General features: G+C 38.3%; 1 pseudogene across 1 annotated transcript; it reads right to left on the bottom strand.

The window, feature by feature from the left end:
• Nucleotides 1-2,418: 2,418 nt before the first annotated feature.
• Nucleotides 2,419-21,899, bottom strand: LOC308435772 (AP-3 complex subunit sigma-1-like; annotated as a pseudogene). The gene is made up of 5 exons: nucleotides 21,772-21,899; nucleotides 15,494-15,608; nucleotides 11,099-11,174; nucleotides 6,714-7,246; nucleotides 2,419-2,570 (listed from the first exon to the last, which is right to left on the bottom strand). The product of its transcript is annotated as an AP-3 complex subunit sigma-1-like (transcript).
• Nucleotides 21,900-25,487: the final 3,588 nt, after the last annotated feature.

Here is a 25,487-nt window from a genome sequence, read left to right as displayed (position 1 = left end):
AAAATTTTCCCTATAAGATATCTACTTTGTTTAAAAAAATACACTACCAAATAAAATCACAAGCATAAATTTTATATTATCTCAAAATAACAATACATAAATCATATAGTAATACAATGAAAAAATCAGAAAAATACTTAAAAAATAAAAACAAAAGAAAATTTATGACCAGAAACTTTTTAATAAGAAACAAGGAAATATAGAATTAATGCATTCAAATGGTATCGGTGCATCCATACAACGACAAGCCACTAACTGCAATATGTAAAGAGCAGGATGTAAGTACTGCTCCATGAGATACAGAACAATGATCAAAAAAAAAAAAAATCTGTCAGAGAGAAAACTTGAAAAATTGATTGTGAAAGAAAATTTTCTCATTACTGAGAGAATGAGTCTCCAAGCAGAACAGACAATTTTCCAGGAAACCGGAATATCCCAAATTGGCACTGAAAGATGTAGGAAGATGGAAAAGGCTGCCCCAAGGCTGAACGAGAATAGTATTAATAAGAACCTGTTCTATTTGAGAGTAGGAACCTTAAAAATCCAAGAGCAGAATTCTATCCCATCTTTAATGCAGTATATATTCAATGGGTTTCTAAGACTTTCCAGTTAAGATAAAAACAAACAAACAAACAAACAAAACCCTTCCATTCTTTTGTGAACAAACATATTGTGAAACCTCAACCAATATTTCACAAGAAAAATCTACAGACTAAGAAAAACATCAAAATATATTATTAACAAAGGAATTCAACATATTTTAAAACATTGATTTGAAATGGGGTAAAATAGTAGTGCTTTGAAAATGTGATTTATATTAATATATTTGCCATAATAAGAAAAGAACCATATGCTCATTTCTACAGATTATAAAGAAAACAATAATTCTACTCAAGATTAAACAATACAATCTCAACATAATGGAAACTTTCCAAGCTTTAGAAAGTATAACTGACGTTTTAGCTCAAAAGCACACAGTATTTCACAGAACTTTTCCATTAAAAGAAAAAATGCAGATAGCAAGGTGACCAATACCAGCATGGTGCCTTTCACTCCCCATCACTCATGAGAGTGTGATTTGTAATAGCTGGATGGAACCCCTGAAACACTTCTTTTTTGTAATTGCTATGAAGTTAATTAAGCATTGTCAATAGATGACCTTAGAGGAGCCCTGTAGATGGAAAGATGTTTCTTGTTTATTTCTCAAAAGAAAACTATTGATTGATCCAATAGATAAGGAAGCAGTTCAAGTGGGAAAAACTGTCAACCTCTGAATCAGCATATCTGACAAATAGGATCTATATGACAGCACACTAAATGTGTTTCCAACAAGCAAATTGTTTTTATTACAAACATGTTCAAAGTATTTAAAAGCAATAAAATAACCATCTCATAACCTCAAAGTGAAAGTAACCTTTGAAACTACATAGTGAATTCTAGATGCTGGAAGAATTAACTAATAATTTCATCTCTGTAGAACTCAGAACAGAACAAGAAACCTTTTACATTAGGAAAACATCATATGCAAAGTCAAAAGGCATGACAGACACACTGGGTAAACACTCTTAGCCTCACTCGTATCAATGCATGTGAAGAGGGCACATCGATTAGTAAGCAAATAATCCCAACCCAGAAGAAAACAGATTGTATAGACAGATGTCTTAGAGTAAATGAGTCACCAATAGTCCTGAACATTTAAAAAGATGTCCTACATAGTTAATAAGAGAATCCTAACTGAAAATTACAGTAAACTGTGAGCTTGGGTAGGAAAATTTCAAACTTGACTAACACAACAGTGGGAAGCATGCCGTAATGAGTCCTTGGCCCCGTACAAGATGTGAAGATAAATTGGTAGGAAGTCAAGGTGTGGCGTGTTAGCATCACTTAACATCCTGGCCTCGGATTGTAGCCTGCATCTCAGCAATTCTATTTCTAGGAATTTATGGGTTTGGTTTACTTATGGGTAAATAGGGAAGTATTGGTTTTTTTTTTTTTTTTTTAATGACTTGTTTTAAATATTTTGGGGGAGGGGCAGATGACAATAAAACTTCAAGGACAAATATTCTCAAAGCTCATGTGGAGACTAATTATTCACAGGTTGGGGCAGCCTTCCAGGGAAAATGGCTCATTGTTACAGCTTGTTCCTGCCGCTTTGATCAGCAGTGTTCCCTGTGGTCCAGGACAACCCCAGCTCCGGAAGCTTCTAGAAGATCACTCTGACTCATCTTGTGCCTGCTGACTGAGAAGCATGTAGATCCTCTCTTTGACCCACTCTTGGCTGTGAGGCCATAGGTCTGGGTGTCTTCACGAAACACCAGGCAGCTGAGGTCTACCAGATGGTCGATAAACTCAAAACAGCTGACTGAGGCCATAGGCGGTGGACTGGCTGAGGGGGTTCAACCTCTTCAGGTGCTTTCCTTACATCTTACAGATGCCTTCCAGGCATTTGTTCACGACCAGTATTTGGCATAGGTGCAACCCTCTGGCCCCTGTGTTGGCTGCACCAGCAACTTGATGGGAGATATTGCCACCGGCAGTATTGTTTCTTACAGCAAATATTTGCAAATGACCTAATTTTTTGTGTATACAGAATCATTCAAATATATTTTATCTTTAATGGAATACAATTTTATCTTTAAAAAAGAAATTCTATGTTTTTATAAAGATCTTCAAAATGCCTTTAAAGGGGGAGAAAGGCCAATCTAAGACAGACTAATGCACTGCATGATGCTGCATTTGGTTTACTTACTAGAATGTAGAGATTTCTGAGAGATGAGCTCGAGGAAGATTCTGGAAGAGAACAGGCAAAGGGCCTGGGAAGAGAGACATTTTTTCAGCATGTATTTTTAAATTTTCTGATATTTCCTGTACTTGTTAAATTATATTAAATGTAACCATTTGAAAATTGTGATTGTGTATCCCCAGGGTGCCAAAATACTGCTGAGCTGAATTTTAGCTTTAACCTAGTTGTGTACATACTTGTACATCTGTAGCAATGTAGCATACATTTACATTTTCATGTTTTCCCCTTTGGTTTTCTGCATGTTTCACTGAAAATGCTGTCTCAGAACTCACAGACTGCTACTTCCCGGATACAATGACCATTTTTCCCTTTGTCTCATCAAAATTCCTTGCAGTGCTTTACGCTGCTGTGCCTGCGTGCTCCCTTACCAGAACATGGTCTCTTTGTAAACACTTCTCTGAATCCCTTGCATGCTTAGGATCTCCACCTGAGGACTCCCTGCTCCTGAGTTGTGGGGTCTGGGTAGAGGGTAGAGGACTAAGGCATTCACTGCTGTGCCATGCATGAACTTAGGAGTACTTAGCATCTCTGCCTTTTAATGTGGACACTTTGCTACTCCCCCACCCTACCCCTGCCCACCACTACACTGTCCAGGATAGGCTTACATCCCTGCCTCACTTTCTTCTGGCTCTATCATCACATTGATTCTTCTTCACCAAACTGTCTCATCTTGACTTGGCAACCACAGAATGGCTAACTTTGACCTCTGGTTTAAGATCCCACAAAGTCCACTTCAAGTGCCTTATGGTGCCTTGCTGTCTTGCAGACACCCCAAGTTCATATTGGGTTACTCTTACCTCATTATGCTTACACTCTCGGCTAGATGTCTGCATGTCTTAAGGTTTAGGCATTCTCTGTAATAAACTCAAGCTCTTTTCTTACTGTTTGTTGCCTTCAGCTCTATTCTGTGCCATGTGTATTTGCCTCTAGGCCCACAGTCTGCTCATTCCGGATTCTCTAGCTCTTTGTGAGTAGATACGTATTTCATCTTCTGCATCCATTGCACCATACATGTGCTCCACCCTCCTTTGTAAAACTGTCACACTATTTTGAGGAAAGCCTTGCATTGTCACTGGAATCCTTTTCATGAGTCTGAAATCAATTTTGGTTTGTGCATTAGGAAAAAACACACACACTTAAATGGTCATCCTGGTGTAGTGGAAAAATCTATTTACTTTGATGAAATAAGTGACCTGAATATAAAACCAGTTCTATTGACCAGCTGTGCTTCTATTGACAAGCCATTTTGTGAGCTTCACCAAATTGTTATAAATATTAAATGGAAGAGAAGAAAAGCTATTATGTTGGCTCCAAAAGTAATTCCAGGACTATTTTCATGACTGTTATTTCTGTGTAGAAGAGCACTTCCTTTACAAAGTTAGATAAATAAAATGTTTGTCACAAGGTGTTTAATTAGTATAGAGGACATATTTCCAGAAGCTAGGAAACAGTGCTTTTAATTCTAAAGGAAGAAAGAAAAATTGGAAAGAAATGCAAAACCATGGGGCCTAGCATAATTCACCGCAAAATATTGTCTTGGATGGCAATTCTCATGAAGAGAAATTCTCACATAGAAATAATGGCTCACTGTTTATTCAAGTGTTTCTAAAGAAACGTTAGCATCAGTTGATTGCATTCGTGGCAAGTTACAAGGACCCTGCCCTAATTTCATTGTGTGGCCACTGATGAAAGATGTGGCTCTGTGAATAGGGAGAACGTAATTAGGCTCTTTTCAAAGTAGCTCTGATTCTATATAGTTTCCCTGTGACCATTGTGTGTGGTATCCACAGGCAACCACACCGAAATCACTGGAGATTTTACACATTGGGAAAGTTCAGTGGGAAAGGCTTATGGCTCGAAAATGTTAATGAGTTAGAAACAGACTCTAGCTGAGATAAAGAAAATCATAAGGGAACAATTCACATCAAAACTCCATTGGTTGTAGCCAGGCACAATGACACACACCTTTAATTCCAGCACTTGGCAGGTGGTTCTCTATGAGTTCGAAGCCAGTCTAGTCTACATAGTGAATTCCAAGGTAGCCCAGAGCTCCATAGTGAGAGACTGTCTCTAAAAAACCAACAAACAAACTTGATTGCTAAACCGTTGTGTAATAATTTAAGAATTTAAGACCAAAGAGACCTAAATTTCTCGAACTTCCAAAATGTCTTCTATAAAAAAAAAAAAAAAAAAAATAAGTAAACCTGAAGGATTCTTTAATGTGTTCCTTCTAAATTCTCTACAGTTTCCTAGCATGTAACCAGCCAATGGTTAAGGTTGACTAGCAGCTAAAGTAGAACTCGGCCATGAGCATGAAAAGTGAAGAGTAGGTAACCATGGCAGGGGCAGCTCATTGCACATAGTCCAGGCTTCTGATGGTTAAGCTTCTGCTCACATGAAGACTACAACTCTAAGATTCTATACTTACGGATATAGATAGCAGACTGTTCTCTTTAATCAAGTTACTAAATTTCAAAACTGTTCAAAAGTCCAATCTCTTCTGAGATGTGAGACTATATCTTAACTATGATCCCTCTGTAAAACCAAACCAAATTACATGCTTTCAACACACAGTCCATTTTTCAGCAAAGCCTTAGGGTCAGATTAAGCTTCCTAGTGTAATATGTTTTTCCTCCTACCTGTACATGTTAAATATATTTCTGCCCCTCTCACTCTTTTTCATTGTATCCCTACCTAACACTTATTAAAATAATCATTCTGTAACTAACTCTTTATACTATCAAAGAATTTGCTTTACCAGGAAATATAGTCTATTACTTTTTAGCACCAAGTAAATTCCCAGGACATGGGCAGAAAACAGCCAGATTCCTTGACAAAATTACACAATGGCTTCTAGCCTAGTTATGAATGCGGTCTATGCTTCCTTCTGAAGCCTCACTATCCAGAGCTCTCCTGTGCACATCACTGTTATCATTGCTCCCTTCTATGCCTCTACTGCAATGGCCCATTAAGCTGTGCTGCTTATAGCATTGAGCTTTTTACTAGTCCGAAGTCTCCTGTGCTCCTACAAAACAACATAGCCAGGTTCCTCTGAGCAATAAGTCCGCCACTCTCTGGTACTACCTTCTATATCAGTTGCTTTTGTGTTATTGTGCTTACATGGCAGGACTGAAAACAACTTACAGAAGGGAGAATTTGACTTACCGTTCCAATGGTAAAGTCCAGAATAGCAGAAGAGGCTTGGCAGCCGGTGGCCAAAGGGGGAAGCTAGCTGATCCCATTGCTGCCCACATGCAGGAAGCTGAGAGTACACTGTAAGTGGGGCAGGGCCATAAATACTCAATGCCCAACCCCAGGGACATACTCCTCCAGCTAGTCTTCATGTCTTCTTTTTTCAAAACCATGGTAAAATATACTTTTATTCGCTTTGTTGAGTCAGAGGTTGCAATATATATATATATATATATTGCTAAAATAGACGCCAAGAAAAACAGAAAGGTACTTGAGAAGTCCAGTCACCTTGGAGTTTACTTAAACTGAAGAAAAGGTCGTGTTTTCACTCAATACACATTTGGTACTTTACATAACAATTGTGACAAACAGCAGAAAGAATGAGAAAATGCTGTGCTTGTGATACAAAAACCTCAACATCTATGGTTGTACATAATTAAAGAAACAGCTCACTTTTCAAAATGCTGTAATAGCCAACATACGAATGTATGCCTTTATGTGGGCATAGGAATGCAATTTAGAAAAGAAAATCACACAGGAACTAGACAATTTCTTCAACATCACCGAGCAAGAAAAGCAACATTGAAGTCCATACTGATGCTATGCAGTTTTTGTGCAGTGCCTGGACTTAAATCCAAGAGCAAAGTTAGGACTCCTCTCCTTGATTTTTGGTAAACAATTGCAGGGAAAATTAAATGGCTTTCCCTCTGGGGCTTACCTGGCAGTGTCCATTTTAATATTTCTTTAAAAGAGGGCAGGTTTGGCTTCTTTCATACTAATGTCACCAATGTTAGTATTTCTTGTGATCTCAAGAAGATCCATATTCTTTACAGCAGATACAGCACAGGCTGGAGCTCCTGCTAAGCCAGCCTCAAATTTCTCCAGGTTGCTTTGTGCATCAATTTGCATGATGATCTCATCCATGTTGGTCTCCAATTCCATTCCCCCATCACCATTTCTGCAAGGATATTGTGAGCCTTGTCTACATGGAATATTAAATCCGGTTCACAAACATCTCCAAGCATTTGTCTAATGTTTCCACAAATACTTGAATTAGACCTAAAATGCCACATTCACTTTCTGAGGAATCCACACAGACGATAAAATATATTGTTGCATAATGTCTGCAAATCAGTTTGTTGTCAGAGCCTCCAATTAGTAATGCTCCTTCTAGGAAATTACGAGAATTCTCATCTTGCTTAGATACCAAATGGAAAGTCTCTCTGATGATTTGCTGTTGTGAATCTTTTTCTTTATTTACATTTCAAATGTTACCCCCTTTCCCACTTTCTCCTCCAGAATCCCTCTTTTCCCATCCCCATACCCTGACTCTATGAGGGTGCTCCCTTACCAAAACACCCACTCCTTCCCCTACAATGGGGCATTAAACCGGAGTGAGGTAACCCAGTCACAAAAGAGCACACATGTATGCACTCACTGATAAATGGATAGTAGCCCAAAAGTTCTGAAAACTCCAGATACAATTCACAGACCACATGAAGCTCAAGAAAAAGAAAGACCAACGTATGGATGCTTCAGTCCTTCTTAGAAAGGAAACAAAATACTCACAGGAGAAAATAAAAAGATGAAGTGTGGAGCAGAGACTGAAGGAAAGGCCATCCAGAGACTGCCCCATCTAAGGATCCATCCCATATACAGCTACCAAATTCTGACATTTCAGATGCCAAGAAGTGCTCACTGACAGGAGCCTAATATACCTGTCTCCTGAGAAGCTCTGCCAGAGCATGACAAATACAGAGGTTGATGCCTGCAGCCAGCCATTGGACATTGGACTGAGCATGGGAATCCCCAATGGAGGAGTTAGAGAAAGGATTGAAGGGGCTGAAGGGGTTTGCAAGCCCAGAGGAAGAACAATAGCAACCAACCAGAGCTCCCTGCCCCCAGAGCTCCCAGGGACTAAAACCACCATCCAAAGAATACACACAGATGAACCCATGGCTCCAGCTGCTTATGTAGCTGTGGATGGCCTTGTCAGCCATTAATGGGAGAGGGCCTTGGTCCTGTGAAAGCGTGGAGTTAGTTTCTCTTTCTGCCTTTATGTGAGTTTCAGAGATTAAACGCAGACCACCAAGCTTACATGGAGTGTGCCTTTCCCCACGCAGCCATTTCACTAGCCTCAGGATTTTAGTGCTCACACCGGCTTTAGTGGACTCCACAGTAGATTCGGGTCATCACAGCCTTCATCGTGTCATGGGTGTATCAAGTGAAGCTTGGGTAGGGAGCCATAGTTTGAGGGATTGGAGCTGTCACTGGTGAGCTTCAGAGTTGACTTCCAACACTGACTGAATGAGAGTGACATTGTAGTATAAGATAAATCGGGAGGAAATAAATTTGGCACAGTATTCTGCTCAACACCATTTTAAATATTTTGTTTTAGTTTTTGTTCTCTAAATTACAAGAGGAAAATGTAAATTAATGACAAATGTGGAAAGTGGTGGATAAAATATTTAGAGTCGGTACTTAGCGATGATTTTGATTCAAGGTAAATGAAGCATTGTAGAAATTGTTTCAGGGATGGAACTCCAGGTAATTTGTGTGCTAAGGTGGCATGGGAAGAGCTTCACTTACTAGGGACTAAACAATCTTGGGACGGATAAAAGTGGATTTCTCTTTGTGTGTGTATGATCTAGAAAGGAGAGGGCAAAGTCTTGGGGAATGTTTGGGAGACAGTTAAAGGAGGTTGTATTTCTTAGATAACTGGCATTAGAAGACAGAAGACTCGCAGGTTCTGTCCTCTCCTGCCAAATTTGTGCCCACAGAAGCTCTAAACTGATACATGGTCAAGAAGCTCTGCAATGTCTAAGTCAAACTCTAGGACGGTCAGACATGCCACACACATGCAACTGTAGGATTCTTGACTCCACAGTTATGGCAGCCAAAGGCATAGTGTGGAACAGAATCTGGTATTTTGCTTAGAGACAGATGTTCTATGGAACATTCTTTGAAAGCCAGTGCAAAGTAGCATTGCAGATTTATCATTTCCTGCTAAAACAAGAAGAGGATGTGGCTCGAAGAGTGAAATGAATGAAAATAACCCTGAAATGTGAAATGTAAATTTGCTCCATTTGCAGAAATTGCCAAAGTTTTGCAGGCAAAGCAGCTGTGCTTTGCATATTTATAAGCAGACATTTACATTTGAGTACAGGGCCTATACTCAGTCTTTTTACTCTCTGGGTTTGCTGTGCTAACTGCTGAGACCTTCCCTCACAGGTTCAGACATTGCTAAAAGGAGTATAGCAAGCAACAGATTGCCTGCCTTCAAATTCATGGAGCAGCAATAAAGGTGGGAATCCAGGCAAGTTCTTTAACCTCATTGTACATCAGAAACAGAGAGACGATGCAGATAATTCTGACAGCCAATTATTTAATATGATAAAATGTTTCTAAAAATCTCTTGGAGTGTGTCATTAGCCATCAAACATTTACTCAGAGTTATCACCCAGTAGATATCTACTGGAATAAATTAGGTTGGAAACATTGTGACAACACATTTGGGATCAACAGAAGGCATTATTGCTTAATCTGAATTATGAACTGATAAGAAGACTGAAGCAAAGAAAATAAAACTAACTTGGCAGGAGTGCTGCATTTTTAATATTTAACAGTATCAGCCCCAACTTGTTTTCTTTACTCCAGACATGTAATTTTTTAAATATTTTGTATGTCCTTAATTTAGGGAAATGATAATTAATTAGAAAATAACTAAGAAACTTAGAAAAACCTTCCAGTTTTTTTTCTTAAATCTATGCTTTTCTTTCTTTCCTATGCCTTCTCCATTAATGATTTTTTTGCCTAAATCAGGCATTCTGTCCTAGCTTCAGCATATTCTGTCACTGACCCAACCATGTCATCGTCAGTTTTGTTGCTGAATGCTCAGGATACAGGAATTGCAAGACGGATGTTTATCTGTTCACAAGAAGTCTTACGTTTTTGAGTTGGGATTGAATACTAGGCTCTATACTATGTATAAAATCTTGGGAGAAGGGCCTTTATGTTAAAGACCTGTTTGGCAGAACATCTACAACCATCACTAACTTCCTGATTGGATGTAAATTGGCTCAGAAATTCTACCAAGATAGAGCATTTGATGGGCTTTCCAAGCAGTAGGTGGTTCCCATGGATTTTGTTGAATGGAGTAGAATCACAGTCATTTCTATGGGACATCATTTTTATGTTGTAATATGACTCAGACAGTAAATAATTATTCTTGCTTGGTAGAACAGTGAATGGTCTTGTGGTGAGTATTGCCCATGGAGACAGCACCCATGGAGACCGAGGTCATGAATGAAAAGTTACCCACACCTTGACAACACACCATGTGCTACACAACTTCAGATGCTTTTAAGAACTACTTCAGTCATTTTCTGTTTAATAGAATAATGTTTAATGCCTTAGCTTTTTTAATTGGCTAGAAAAGTGAATTGTGCGAGGAGGTTTATGATAGAGAGATACACTGTAAACATTATTATTTATTAGGATAGAGATAAACTATAAGAATAATGCCCAGAGGCCTTCTTGTTCTAATGCTTGTTGTATAGATAGTCATCTTTATCTTAATTTTATGTCAAACATTAAAGCTAGGTCTGGAGAGATAGTTCAAAAGTTAAGCACACTATTGTTTTTCCAGAGGACATAAGTTCAGCCATGCCCAGCACCTATATCAGGCAGCTCACAACTGCCTATACCTCCAGCTTTGGGGGATTTGATGTTCTCTTTGGGCATTTCATATACATGTTGCATACATGTAAATATACATATCTTTTTTAAAAAAACTTGTAAGAAATCCTAAAAACTGATATTCTTTTTACACTATAACAATAAGCAAACATAAAATATATATTATGTTAGTAAGTGATGATAAGTCTAAGGTGACATCTTTGTACAGAGATTTTTCTTTGTTTCTGTTAAATTTTTTCTTATATTTTTGGTTGTGAGCCTAGCCTTTAATGGCTGAGCCATCTCTCCAGCCCTGTTAAATTTTTTCTTAGCATTTAAATTTTTTTCATTGAAAAACCATTTTCTTTTGTATTCATGCAGTTTTTGGGAAAATATTGCCTATAACAATTCAAGGAAAGCACTAACCTTTATGATATATTACTTGGGGTTTGTCTCTTGGCAAGATGCAAGAACGGTTCACATTAATGGCAGTGTGACAGCTCTGAAAGAAACCAGCTCATGGCATTATGAATCACAGGGCTCTAAAACATTTATAAACGAGTGAAAAGGCCCAGGGCTGACATGAATTATGAAGCTCATTATGGCACTGTAATTTTTCCAGCAATGCCTCCGAATGGTATGACACTTCCCAGGAAAAGTGGTTAAGACTTCCATTACAGTATTTTTCTACTTGTAATTGGCTATGGTCAAAGGAGAATATGGCTTATATCCCCAGGGCACATACTGGCAACATATCCTCTGCTTGTAAATATTTCCATCAGCAACCATCCTACAAAACTGCTTTCTTATGTGAGCCACACATTCCTGCTGACCTTCAAAAAACAACGAGCCCTAGAACAAAGATAGTACTTTGAATTTTTCTATTTCTCAAGAAAAGATTCAGATAATACTTCTGTTATCTTGCCACTAGCTCATGATGACACCAACTCAGTGACATTAATAAAATTATTTCCCAAATCAAAAGAGCATAGATTATTTAGTTAATTATAAATAAGTGAGAAGAAAAAATAAGTATGAATTACTTATACGTGAAAATATATGTCTTCTTTAGCATTAGCGCATCTTAGATTTTCACTCTCTCAATAAATCTCAGGCTAACAACTTCACCAGTTGGGTGAACTGAAGAAGAGAACCTTGAATTAATGAGAAGCTTATATGTGTACTTACAAGAATAGTTTGCATTGTTGTCTAATTTTTTAAAAATTATCAAAGCATGTGTTTAAGCAGTAGTAAATATGTGTTCATTTTCAGATTTTCTATTACATTGGTTTTAAGATTTTGTTTTATTTTTTAACTCTCTCTCTCTCTGTGGCGTATGTGTGTGTGTGTGTGTGTGTGTGTGTGTGTAAAATGTACATGTGACTACAGGTGACTCTAGAGGCCAGAAGAGGGTGTAGATCCCCTGGAGCTAGGGTCACAAGTAGATTTGAGCCACATGTGGGTGCTATAAACTAAACTGGGATCCTCTAGAAGAGAAGTATAACCTTAAGTCATATGTATTTCATATGAACCAGACAGAAGGAAGAAGAAGAAGGCCAGAGCACTGAGGTCTGTGGGTAACTGCTCAGCTCTTCTCTCCCCAACTCTAAGAGACCATAGATGTCAGCCAGAACTACTCAACCCAGAAAAATTACAGTTTCTGTGTATGGAGAAAATAAGATATTTTGTGATAAAGTCAAATTTAAACAGTATCTGTCCACAAATCCAGACCTACAGAGGATAATAGAAGTAAATTCCAACCTAAGGAGGTTAACTGCACACAAGAAAGCAGACCAAATAAATAATTTCACACCAGCAAAACCAAAAAAAGGAAGTGCATGTGAAAACACTCACACACACACACACACACACACACACACAGACACTACTACCAACAACAATAACAACACCAAAATAACAGAAATTAAGAATCAGTGGTTATTAATGTCTCTCAACATCAATGGACTCAACTCCCCAATACAGAATCTAATAGAATGGATGTAAAAACAGGATTCATCATTCTGATGCATACAAAACAATATACTTTGATATCAGTGATAGACATTACCTCAAAGTAAAGGGCTGGAAAAAGATTTACAAGCAAATGGTCCAAGAATCAAGCTGGTGTAGCCATTCAAATATCTAACAAAATTTAATTTTGTTTTCAACAAAAATTAATCTAAAGAGATAGGAGAAACACTTCATACTCATCAAAGGAAAAATACACTATAATGATATCTCAATTCTGAACATCTATGCTCCAAATGCAAGGGTACCCACATTTGTAAAATAAACATTTCTAAAGCTTAAACACAAATCAAACCCCAAACATTAATAGTGAGAGGCATAAATACCCCACACTAACCAATGGACAGATCATCCAGACAGAAACTAAAGAGAAACAATGGTACTAGCATACATTATGACTCAAATCAACCTAGCAGATATTATAGAACATTTCACCCAAACACAGTAGAGTCTACCTGCTTCTCAGCACCTAACCAGACCTTCTCCAAAACTGACCACACACTCAGTCACAAGCAAGGTTCAACATATAACCTTGTCTATCTCACCATATCATGACAGATTAAAGCTGGTTTTCGACCACAAGGAATCAACTGAGGCCTACAAACTCATGGAAACTGAACATTTCTCTACTGAATAACCACTGTGTCAAGGAAGAAATAAAGAAAGTAAAGACGTTTGAAAACTCAGTGAAAATGAATGTACAATACACCTATTCTTAAGAGACACAATGAATTTCTAAGTGCTAAGAGGAAAGTTCATAGCATTAAGTGTCTTCATAAAGAAATTGAAAAGATCCCATAGTAGCAGCTTAATAGTATACCTGAAAACTCTAGAACAAAAAGAAGCAAACACATCCAAGAGGAGTAGACAGCAGGAAATAATCAAACTCAGGGCTAAAATCAATAAAATAGTAACAAAGAGAACAATACAAAGAATCAATGAGACAAGGAATTGGTTCTTTGAGAAAATCAATGAGATAAACAAATCCTTATCCAAACTAACTAAAAGACAGAGAGTAAAATATCTAAGTTAACAGAATCAGAAATGAAAAGGAAGCATAAAAACAGATACCAAGGAAATCTAAAAAATCATTTTCATACTTCAAAAAACTATATGCCACAAATTGGAAAATCTAAAAGAAATGGACAACTATTTTAATAGTTACCACCTACCAAAATTAAATCAAGATTATATAAACAATTTGAATAGACCTATAACCCCTAAGGAAACAAAAACAGTTATTAAATTGTCTCCCATCCCCCACAAAAGGCCCAAGACTAGACAGTTTTAGTACAGAAATCTAGGAAAGAATATGAATATTCTTCAAACTATTCCATAAAACAAAACAGAAATAGAAGAAGCATTGCTAAGTCATTTTATGAAGCCACAATCACCCTGATACCCAAACCATACAGACTCAACAATGAAAGAGAATTGCAGACCAATTTACCCCACGAATATTGATACAAAAATATTTAATAAAATATTTAAAACTCAAATCCAAAATACACCAAAAAGATCACTCACATGATCAAGTTGGCTTCATTCCAGTGATGCAGAGTTGGTTTAACATGAAAATCCATCTATGTAATCCACTATATAAACAAACTGAAAGAAAAAAAATAAACATGATCATCTCATTAGATGCCAAAAACACCTTTGACAAGATCCAACATCTTTTCATGATAAAAGTCCTGGAGAGATCAGAAATACAAGATATATACCTAAACATAATAAAGGCAATTTACTGCAAGCTGATAGGCAAAATGAAATTAAATGTACAGAAACTCAAAGAAATATCACTAAAATCCGGAACATGACAAGGCTGTGTACTGTCTCCTTATCTATTTAATATAGTACTTAAGTTGTAGCTAGAGCAAAAAGACAACTAAAGGGGATCAAGGAGATACAAATTAGAGAGGAAGAAGTCAAAGTGTTGCTCTTTGCAGATGATATAACACAGACAAGCAACCCTAAAATATATGAAGACCTCAAGAAACTAGACATCAACAAACCAATAATTTCAATTAAAAATGGAGTACAAGTCTAAACAGAGACTTCTCAAAGGAGGAATCTTAAATGGCCAAGAGCACTTAAAGAAAATTTTCAATGTCCTTAGCTGTCAGGGAAATGCAAATCAAAACAACTTTGCGATTCCATCTTACAACTGCGCCTCCTCTCTTACTGAGGCTGGGGGAAAGGGGTTCCCAAAGCAGGCATGTAAAAGAGCCAGAGACAGTCTTGATTCCACTGTTAGGAGTTCTACAAGAAGTCTATTATTGATGAGTGTGAGAGAGCCCAGTCCATGGTGGGTGGGATCATTGCTAGGCTGGTTGTCCTGAGATCTTCAAGAAAGCAAGCCAAGCAAACCCAAGCCACGGCAACAAACCAATAAGAATACTTCTCCATGATCTGCATCGTCTCCTGATCCTAGGTCTCTGCCTTGAGTTTGTGCCCTAACTTTCTTTGACTGTGAGCCTTTATGGAGAAATGTAAGCAAAATAAGTTTTCCACTTCCCAGGTTGTTTTGGGTCTTTTTGTTCTGTCACAGCAGTAATGATTCTGACTAAGACAGCGGACTGATGCTACGCAAGTGAAGTCTGGGAGGCAGGCGTCATCATGCTGGTGGTGTCCAGATCTATAGTTTGGGTTTTATTCAGGGTATAATGTAAATATATAAGGCAAAATCTTCAGAAGTTCTAAGTAAACAAGGATTGGAACTATTAGCTTAGGGTTTTAAAGCTTGCAGCAAAGGAGTTAAGGAAAGCTGCTTTTTTGGTGGGGAAAGTGGACGGTAATGGTGAAGCTGAGCAGCATGGGCGCAGTGCCCATCACATAAGCCGTAAGATCTGCAGTGCGGACGAGGGAGCAGCAAGAGGACAGGATGAGTCGTGGTGTGGGGTTCGTGCTACCAAACATAAAGACGGGGAGCTTCCAAGTGAATGTGAAGAAAAGTCATTACCTGTGGAAGTTCTGGTTTTTTGTTTATATACACATAAGAGAACAACATTTTCATTAGAACCTTTACATATGTGTTTTAACCTGCTGAATTCATTGAGGTTTAGCATCATTTTACTGTCTGTGGATTGATGTTAAGGTCATACATGGTTGGACATCAGAGAGGTCGGCGGGGAATAGGTAGGAAAATGGAAGAGAGAGTGGGGAGAAAAGGAAAATCAAGATGGAGATCAAGAAGGATGAACTGGATCCAGGGGGACTTAATTGGCGTTAGCTAGATATGAATATTTAAAGGGATTCTATAGGTATTTTTTAGGAGTTTTCTTTTTTCTTTTTTTTTCTTACCACTCTATTTTTTTAAAAAGGGATACATTTACAGATTTTTAAAGGCATTTTGGCATAACATTATATGAATATTTTTGTCAGTACTTAATTCCCTTAGAGGTTTGATAGCATGCATAGATATCCCACTGGTTACCATAAGGATGAAGTACATGTAGGACAGAACATAACATGGAAACTGATTTCTTGTTGGGTACAGATTAAGCATAATGATCTGTGAATGCCAATGTTAATCTCATATAGTAGAGCAGTTTGTATCTTTTTCCATTGGATGTAATCTTATTGTGTAGAGGGTTTGCGGATTGAGAATTTAATATATAAACCTACCATGAAAAGCAGTTGGGCTTTGGAGTAATGTTTGTGTTGGATGGTAGTGGAGAGGCACATGCCTATGGCTTGAGGATCGTGTGACAGAGTCCATGGGCTCAGCTCCACCCTAGAGAGAGTGGCATCCATGGAGACCTCAGGGGGCCAATGAAGAAATGAGCCACCTTTTAATATTTACTGCAACAACTATCTAGTGACACGTAACCTAAAGACTCTAGTTAGTATAGCTTGAAAAATGGATATAGTAGAAGATAAAGGAAGGTTTACACATTCTGAGAGGTCATGAAATTCCAAAAAGGGCGTCTAAAAAGAGAGTGCTCACTGACAGTCACCTTGATGATTTCTTGGAGTCTTTGTGGTTATTGCTGTGTCTTACATAATTTAAAAATTGTAAAATTTGAATCCCTAAACATTAGCTCTCTCAAAGCTTTACTGGGATTTCCACAGTGACTTCAGCTAGTTTATGAGAACAGATAATATGCTCTTCATAGGTTATTAGAAAGGCGCAGTCTCATTAATTGGTACACAAAACCAGGAACCTAGAAATACAGTGTTATTTTACTCCTTGTAGTTAAATGCCATTTAATTGGCCTTAGTGTCAAACCCTCTACAATCGTTGTTGCTCCCTTGACCTTCACTATGCTCTGATGACCTTCATAGGAAAATCAAAACCTAAATTTTTGATTAGTTTTCTAATCATTTTTAAAGGACACGGTGAATAATTCCTTCCTGGGTTTGGACTCCTGCAGGTATCAATTCCTGGACGTGTAACATTCTAATGGCCTTTGCACATTGCGTTCTTCTTTCTAATAATGGTCACCGCCAAAGACTGGAAACAAGAGTTCATTAAATATAACATATTTTAATATAGATTCTCATGTAAAGCTAGTCACAAAAAATATTTTTCCATGAGGTGATACTTCCAAATTAGAAATGATTACACTTGGCACATGAGTATAAAATATACTCAGGTTGTCTTACTTCAAATTCTGCATCTTTTCCCTACATGGGTGAATGTTGAAAATTTTCCTAACCCATTTTTATATATTAGTTTATAAACTACATAAGTAGTAGACTATTTATCTCAGAAGATTGATGAAATGAGTAATATATGACCACAGTCTTTTGGGAGACATGGTGAGTCCCAAGGCAGGCTGTTGTGTATGATTCAAAGGAAGCAAGACTCTGAGAAACCATGATAATTTTAAACTCTGACAACCTAACAATTATAATGAGATTGACTGCCCAGTTCTATTGCTAATGGGCAAAATGAAAAAAAGATATAAACACTTTCATTTTAAATACATGTAAAGATAAGTCTGAGAAACTGGTATAGGAATGGATATTAAATACATGCAGAATAATGGAGGGAAAGACATAATTAGGTAAGTCCAAAATCATCAACATGGGCCTACTAAGCAGAGATGCTACCTCTAATGTAATGCTGGACAGTAAAAATGGCTCTAACACTTTGGTTGCTTCTTGGCCAAAACACAGATTGAATGTGGCCCACAATGAATTGGAAATACCTCAGTTCAAATTGGAAGAAGAATCGGAGGTTGGGAGAGGTAAGGATTTTAGGGTGGATTTGTTATTTGCACATTTTCACTTACATGTGTGAGGCCAGAAACATCATTATATGAATAATAACTCTGTGAGAGGCACTATGGCTTCCTCAAACATCTCTACAATTATTTTCAGGAAGCTAGACCTTTCAGTGTGTTATTTTCTCTCATTCGACCCTGAGGTGGGAAGGTCAGAATGATTGGGCTCCATCTCCAAAGCAGAGTTGCTACGATGGAGAAAGGAGTCAAGGCAGCAACCAGGCACCCTGATTCTGGCGGATGTAGCTCAACAGCTACTCGTTGCTCATGATGATTCTAAAATGAGACAGAGAACAAGCCTACCAAGTTCTCAGCTGATCTGTACATATGGAAACTTTCTAAGTTTAGTAAATGAAATTCTGACCTGAATCATAAAAAGCAGAAAGTCAGGGCCCCTCAATCAATTTCTTATTTTTAGCCAATGTATAGACCTTTCACACTCTCAATGAAAGGAAGAATGAGATTCCACTAAAATGGATCTTGGCATACTACCAAAAAAAGAATTACACACTCTCTCTCTCTCTCTCTCTCTCTCTCTCTCTCTCTCTCTCTCTCTCTCTCTCTCTCTCTCTCTCAATTTTCCCTCAAAGGAATTGATGACTTTTTTCCAGTACATATTTATTAGCAAATGGTAACTACTGAGACCGTCAGGAGTTTAGCTCTAAACTCATACGAATTCCAATAGACCCCAAATGAAACTGTGGGGCCATAGTAAGCCCAGTTCTCATAACAGTAGCTTATGAGACTCAGGAAATCAATTGAATTGTAGTTTAAGCTTATGTATAATGGATTCAGTAGGTTCCCAAACATATCCTGTGATGCCCCCAGTTTAGGAAGACAGAGTTAGAGCCAACGAACATGTTCAGGAACTGGAAGAACCCCTCATTCATTCCATCACTTGCAGAATAAGGACTGTTATTCAGAAAAGACTGAACACAAGCTTTACCTAGGATAATAATAAATAAACCAAAGTCAAGACTGCTTTGACAGAATCATAGCAATGTCTACATCACAGTCACAAAAGATGCAAAGTTATGGTTCTCACATTACCCACATCAAATTGTTGGATTGACCTGCCCAGAAGATAGATGTACTTTAGAGACTATGAATGCAAACTTAACCAAGTGTTGAGGTGAATACAAATACTATGCCACCAATCATGACTTTATTTCCTGACATAAAAAACACAACTCTTGGTAATGTTGATCTGTCAAATTCTTCTTAAAATGTAACTTTGAACAAGAATTCCATGAGAAGGCTTGTTGCAGCTGGGGCATTTCATCTATACACTTGTCCGGTGATACCTCAAGTGTATCAACACTGCAGTCCCTTATTAGTTCACAAGGATTTGGTCATCTTTCCCTTCTATAAGACACCACAATGGTGATCATGGAATGGTTAGGCCTGGTGAGGAATAAATGCATACTATTGTAAACTTACTGGTGAGACATTTGCATATGAGATAGTGAGAAGCTTCTGGGAACTTATCAAGATGTTCGATCTGTAGTGAAGTACAGTTTGTTTCACCTGGTACCTTCAACAATCATTAGAGAAAAAAATAACAGTGAGCTTCCTTGAGTTTTTGGGAGAAACACAGCTCTTACTTGATATTACCTGAGACCATGTACAAGTGACTTTTTTTATTGAAGAACTTTATTTTAAAAAAACAAAGATAAATGTACAAATTTTAAGCATTTTTGCATAAAAGTATACGAATACATTTTTGTCATTGCTTGGCTTTTTTTACAAGGTCTGATAATTACATCTTTGTAATTAATCAAAGATTACTTGGACTGAGATCCAAGTCAGAAGGAAGCTTTATGACTGACTGTAAAGTGGCTTTATCAATGTGTTTCCATGTTCTAGCAGATTCAACAGTTCTTAAAGTGGTGCTTCCATATAGATATGACCTTTAGACCCTTAACACTTGGCTTCAAAATGTTGACATCCGGTGGAGATTACTGTTATCCTTTTGTGAAGCATATCGTGGCAGCCTACTGAGCCTTAGTAGAGTCTAAATTCTTAAAGACAGGCTACGTTAGCATGAGAGCTGAGCTACTTCTTGGGAGCCACAGGTATTCTATCCCCAAGCAGTACATTTAGTCATATGCTGCAGCGCTTCATCATAAATAAATTGCTACACATGAGTTAGCTCCTGATACAATGTCTCCTTCTTCCTACACATACCTATGAAGCAAAGATGGGCCTCACTTATACCTGTACACGGTGGTGATGAATTACTTCATGCAGTGGTCAAGAAAGGTCTCCCCAGTGAACAGAACATCAGCTGTCTATTTAGCTATTCATTTTGCCTCAGAATAGAAATAGCTAAGAATGTGATCATATGCAAATTATTTGTTGACCGTGATCAATGATTCACCTGTTATAGATATGGTATAGTGATGTCACAATATAGAATGAATATGATTGAAAAGCACACAAGAGGGAGAAAGCGAGCAGTGCCCCATCACTGCCTGGAGCACTCAGGAGAGCTGGGCCCAGGCCTTGTCTGGGCAATGCAGAGAGCTGCCCCCTTACAGCAAAGGCATGGGTGAGGCGACCCAAGAGCATGAGAGTGGGAAGGCTGGCCTAGCCCCTCATAGGCTACAGCACTTGGGAGGGTGGTCCCACACCTTGACTGCACAGTGGAGCTGGCTCTGATGGTAAAGAAATGGGTGAGCCAGCTCTTCGTGCTTGAGAGCAGGAAAGTTGACTGAGCCTCCTGCCAATGAGGCAATTAGGAGGTTGACCTGGAGCAGTGCTGAAAAATTCTCTCTGGTGTTGCAGATAAGGGAGATCTTGTGAGTTGACCAGATAAGATAGTACCAGGTCCCAGATTCAGGACTCTGAATTGGCCCACTCCAAAATCTGTATTATCTGTGAATGTTTGAGATACATAAGAGAATCAGTCCTGCTGTTCCAAAGCTGACGCACCTCAGAAAACAAGATAACCAGGATGAGTCCTGATCAGGAGCCAATATTTATGGTGTCACAGAAGCCAGAGACCTTGAACCAGACAAATGACTCATTGCAAAGCATATTAGCAAGTGAATATGTGTAGACAGAGGATGTATTGTGGGACACAGTGCGACATACTACAGCTTCCATGGTGAGATGTCTTCTATGTTTCGTTTGTTCTTGTTGTTGTTGTTGTTGGTGATGGCGGTGATGGTGGTGATGGATCTTGGTGATCGTGATGGTGATGGTGTGTGTGTATGTGTGTTATTTGGGGTGTAAGTTGCAAAAAACAAGGAGTGAATATGAGGAAAAAGGAGATAAGCAGGACTAGGGTGCATGATGTGAAACTCACAAATAATAAAATGCTTTTTAAAAACCAGATAACAAGAAGTTTTAAGAAAGATGAGGAAATATGGACCTCTCTAATTGGGGAAATCCCACAAATATATTCATTTTCCTATGTGAATATTTACTATGACTGACTTTCCAGATGACAGTATTAATATTAAGTAGCTGTGTGATTTATTCTGTGTCTTTCTACTTTAATTACTGTTATTGTACAAGGCCCTCCGGCAAAGTAGACATGAACCTAAGGATGGAGCTTATGAACAGAAATACCAGCTTGGATTTATATTCATCATTGATTTTTCTGGCTAGAGTCACTGCTGAGTGACAAATGTGTCCTTAGCTGGGAAAAACACCGAGTCCCCAAATTGGTACCACCCTTTAGCCTGATTGGTCACCTCTTGGTAGTAGTCTGATTACACAGAGTAATCAGACTTGGAATTAAAAACATCCTTATGGAAACTCCTATGGAAATACAATTCAAGCATATATGCTATCTGCATGAAATGCTTGTGCTGGAGTCTTTAGGTGACTTACCTACTGGCATGTATTTCATGCAGCACGTGAACTGCAATCAAAGACCTCACTTTGTAAGAGACACCTTCAAACTCAGACTCAGCCTGAAACTTCTGCCCTTGATGCCCTGCTTTCCACAGTGGAAACATTATGGTTCCCCTGGGTATCTACTTAGCCAACTGCAGATCATGGAGCTTTTCAGCTTCCATAATCACCAAAGGCCATTCCTTATAATACGTAGTGGCTCTAAGGCTGGGGATATAGTGCGATGGTATGGCATCTGCCTAGCATGTGCAGGACTTTGGGTACAGTACCTGGTACTGCAAAATGCATGAATAATGCCCACAGTTTTGTGTGTGTGTGTGTGTGTGTGTGTGATTGTGTGTGTGTATGTGTGTGTCTCCCCTAATGGTTCTGTTTGTCTTGAGAACTGTAACCAGTAAACAGGATTTATGGGTTACAAATTGAGAACATACATACATGGAAATACTTCAAGTATTTTAATACTTCAATTGTACTTCAGTCAAAATCAATTTGAAGTATTCTTTCTAAAGTATGTGGGTCATTAAATTAATGGAATAAACTTCAATGAAATAACTTGTTGTAAAAATGGGACTCTTTCACAAGTTAGTATTATAATAGAAAAAAAGAAAAAAAAAAAAAAAAAAAAAAAAAACAAAGTGTCCAAGAAACCAAAGATGGAAGCCACTGCGTGCAATCATGAATTTATAACTTGAGCCATAATAGACATGTGAAGAAGCTCTTCGTGAACTACTTTCTACTAAACTTCTTTATTAATGCTTGTCTGGGCTGAGAAAAAAATAATGTGTATTTTCTAGTACAGTGAATGTCCTTTAGAAAAAAATTAAATTTTTTATGAAACAGTAAACTGAAATCAATAGTCGTTAGTGCCTTCACAATCAATAGTTATAGCTTAGTTCTAAAATCATAGATGATAATCAGCAAGCCAGATGTGATCAACCAGATGTCTTCTGTGAGATGCAAGATTACAGATCCAACATCGACAATACTCAACATAGACAACATTGTCTTGTAAAAGCCACCCTATGTCCCAGTGTGTTAAGTGATCTTTGGTTCTAGCAGCTGTGAGCCCTGTTCCTAATGGTGGGACACTCCACAGTGCTGCAGGTGAGGGCACTGACAGAGTCTTCGAGGACAGCCTCATTTCTTCAGCTGTTCTCAGCTGTGGGAATAGGCCATGAAATGCAGGAGTTCTCCCAGTGGACCTTCCTGTACTGTCTTCTGTGTGCTGTTGCTATATTTTTTCCATTGGTTTTTTATTTCCAGTGTGTTTAGAGCATTCTTGAGAATATGAGGGTACACTAGCTACTGCATCCCAGTGTAGGACAGAGGAGGCTACCAGACCTATTCCCTCTTTGCTTTTTGCATGATTTTCTTGAAGCAGAGTTCCTTGTTGAACTAGAACCTCACTGATCTAGGCTGGGTGGTGAGTGATGTGTCAAAATCTGCCTCTATGGTGGGGTTGAAAGTATTTTATCCATGTCTGGCTTTTAATGTTGATGCTAAGGATTCAAGCAGTTCCTCTGCTTATAGAGCAAATGCTTTCTTGCTGAGTCATTCACCTAGTTCATGCACCTTCTAACATTAGTTGAAAAGACTGTTTAGTAGATGATTCTTTAGTGTTACAAACATCATTTTCTCAAAAGTAAAGAGTTAAGGTTTGCTTTGCTTTTTGTTTACTCATGTTATTTTAATGATACTTTTATAATGCAAGGCAAATAAGTCAACTCCAGATAAACTGAAATATAGCACACACACACACACACACACACACACACACACACACACAAACTCACAAACATCTAAGTGCACAGATACAACCTGTTCATTCTGTATAATGCTACTTGTATGTACATTTTCAGGGCTGACAATTTGGTGTAGATAACCTTCACACATTGAAAGTACAAGTCTCTTCTCTTCTTGGCTTGTAAGAGAACATAAGACATTTGTCTTTTTGTTCCTACCTTACTTTACTTAACAGCTTCTAATTCACCCATGCTTTGGCAAATGAGAAAGTTTCATTCTCTCTGAGAATTTAGTAATATTGTACTGCACATGTAACATTCAAATAATATTTTCATCATCCTGAATGATATTGTGCTGCCTATATGTGCTGATTTTTTCAATCTGTAGTCTGATATTTATTTATTTATTTTCCTCCATTTTTAATTGGATTTATTTTATTTACATTTCCCATGTTATCCCCTTTCCTGATTTTCCCACCATAAACCCCCTATGCTATTGCCCCTGCCCCTGCTTTTATGAGAGTGCTAACCCACCCACCAAATCCCTCCCACCTCCCTGCCCTGACATTCCTCTACACTGGGGCATTGAGTCTTGGCAGGACCAAGGGCTTCTCCTCCCATGAAATCCAAGACTACATATGCAGCTGGACCCATGGGTCTGTCCATGTGGATGTTCACTTTGGTTAGTGGTTTAGTCCCTGGGAGCTCTGGTTGTTTGGTATTGTTGTTCTTATGGGGTTGTGAACTGTTCAGCTCCTTCAGTCCCTTCTTTAACTCCTCCATTGGGGAACCTGTTCTCACTGCAATGGTTGCCTGAGAGCATCCACCTCTGTATCTGTCAGGCTCTGGCATAGCCTCTCAGGAGACATCTATATCAGGCTCCTGTCAGCAAGCACTTCTTGGTATCAGCAATAGTGTCTGGGTTTGGTGGCTGTGTATGTGTTGGATCTCCAGGTGGGGCAGTCTCTGTACGGTTTTTGCTTCAATCTCTGCTTGATATGTTGTCTCCATATTTCCTCCTCTAAATATTTTTGTTCCCCCTGCTAAGAATGACTGAGGCATCTGCATTTGTGGTCTTCCTTCTTCTTGGACTTCATGTATCTGTGAATCATATCTTGGGTAATCCAAGCTTTTGGATTAATATCCACTTATTAATGAGTGCATACCATGTGTGGGTTTTCTTTTGTTTGTGGTTGGGTTACCTGACTCAGATGATAGCTTCTAGTTCCATCCATTTGCCTAAGAATTTCATGAAGTCATTGTATTTAATAGCGGAGCAGTACTCCATTGTGTAAATATACCACATTTTCTGTATCCATTCCTCTGTTGAAAAACATTTGGGCTTTTTACAGCTTCTGGTTATTATAAATAAAGCTGCTATGAACATAGTGGAGCAGGTGTCCTTGTTATACATTGGAGCATCTTTTCGGTATATGTCCAGGAGTGGTATAGCTGGGTCCTCAGGTAGTAAGGAGCCTCCAGACTGATTTCCAGAGTAGTTGTACCGGCTTGCAATCCCACCAACAGTGGAGGAGTGCTTCTCTTTTCCACATCCTCGCCAGCATCTGCTGTCACCTCAGTTTTTGATCTTAGCCATTCTGACTGGTATGAGGTAGAATCTCAGGGTTGTTTTGATTTGGATTGCCCTGATGACTAAGGATGTTGAGCACTTCTTTAGGTATTTCTCAGCCATTCCCTATTTCTTAGTTGAGAACTCTTTATTTAGCTCTGTACCCATTTTTAATAGAATTATTTGATTCTCTGGAGTCAAACTTCTTGAGTTCTCTGTATGTATTGGATATTAGCCCTCTCTCAGATGTAGAATTGTCAAAGATCATTTACCATTTTGTTGGTTGCTGTTTTGTCCTAATGACAGTGCCTTTGCCTTACAGAAGCTTTGAAATTTTATCAAGTCCCATTTGTGGATTCTTGATCTTATAGCATAAGCCA

Source organism: Micromys minutus, assembly GCF_963924665.1.
Source record: "Micromys minutus genome assembly, chromosome: 23".
Taxonomy (NCBI): Eukaryota; Metazoa; Chordata; class Mammalia; order Rodentia; family Muridae; genus Micromys; species Micromys minutus.
This window is presented reverse-complemented; position numbering and strand designations above follow the sequence as displayed.